Below are 988 nucleotides of genomic sequence, written 5' to 3'. Positions count from 1 at the left end.
CCGAAGCAGTGTTCTAGGGTTCTAAAAAGGTGGACTTTGAGTTTCTCACAATAAGACCACCCAATATAACACAAAAGTGGACAGAAGCAGTTCAGTGACTTTGTATCTATGTTTCTTATTAAGCCCACATCGAGAAGTGTTGAGTAGAATATAAGAAACTGTGATATTAAAGATGTGTGTTTTAAACATAGCTAATCACGGAGCCTTGCGATGAGCACAGAGCGAATTATTCTTTCGCCTTTTACTAAAGAATACCGTGGGTTCGTCGCTAAAAGAGGCATACGTCACTTTTTGGAAGGGTTACTTTGTGGTGACCCTGTAATTAAGTCTTAGTATATTCTTTTAGTAGTTTTGCCATTGTTGCTAACATTGGAATATGTCAACGTTGGTTTCAGCAAACCTAAGTGAGTTTTTATTAAATTATAATAATGTGATGAAATTTTAATATTGTATTATATATAGATGCTTCTTACTTGTGTGGTTCTTCAAGTTTATTTATTTTTATTTTTTACAATTTTTTATAACTTTATTATAAATAGTTTTTATTTATTTTGTACATAATTTTTAATTAAAAATGGTTGAATTTAAAAGAAATATTAATGATTAAATTTTAAAAAACGGTTATTTATATAAAATTGATAAAACAATTATTTTAATTTAAATTAATTTTTATTTAAAAAATAAATATAGACAAAAAAAATTCTCTTATACATTTACTTTGGTGACCTCTAATACACATTAATTTGTTACATAATATAATGTAGGAGTAAATATTTTTTTACTTCAAACATTTTCTTTTTATTGTCTTATCTATGTTAAGTAAAATAAAGTTGAAGCAAGGAATAGTTATATTTATCATCTCACTTCTTTTTTTATTTTGTTTAAAATAATTATTTTTTTTATATTATTGTAAAAACTTGAATATTACAAAATATGTCTAGTTTCACTTGTCTATATTATATTCTTTCAAAAAATATATGTAAGAGTC

The 988-nt window shown here is 25.0% G+C and overlaps 1 non-coding gene across 1 annotated transcript; it reads left to right on the top strand.

Annotated features, from left to right (window-relative positions):
• The first annotated feature begins 201 nt into the window (after positions 1–201).
• LOC128194559 (U5 spliceosomal RNA) lies at positions 202–317 on the top strand. Its single transcript, XR_008245934.1, has one exon. It is a non-coding gene; the product is annotated as a U5 spliceosomal RNA (small nuclear RNA).
• Positions 318–988: the final 671 nt, after the last annotated feature.

The sequence above is a fragment of the Vigna angularis genome, chromosome 10 (genome assembly GCF_016808095.1).
Source record: "Vigna angularis cultivar LongXiaoDou No.4 chromosome 10, ASM1680809v1, whole genome shotgun sequence".
Taxonomy (NCBI): Eukaryota; Viridiplantae; Streptophyta; class Magnoliopsida; order Fabales; family Fabaceae; genus Vigna; species Vigna angularis.
Note: the sequence above shows the minus strand (reverse complement) of the source record. Positions and strands in the feature narration are given on the sequence as shown.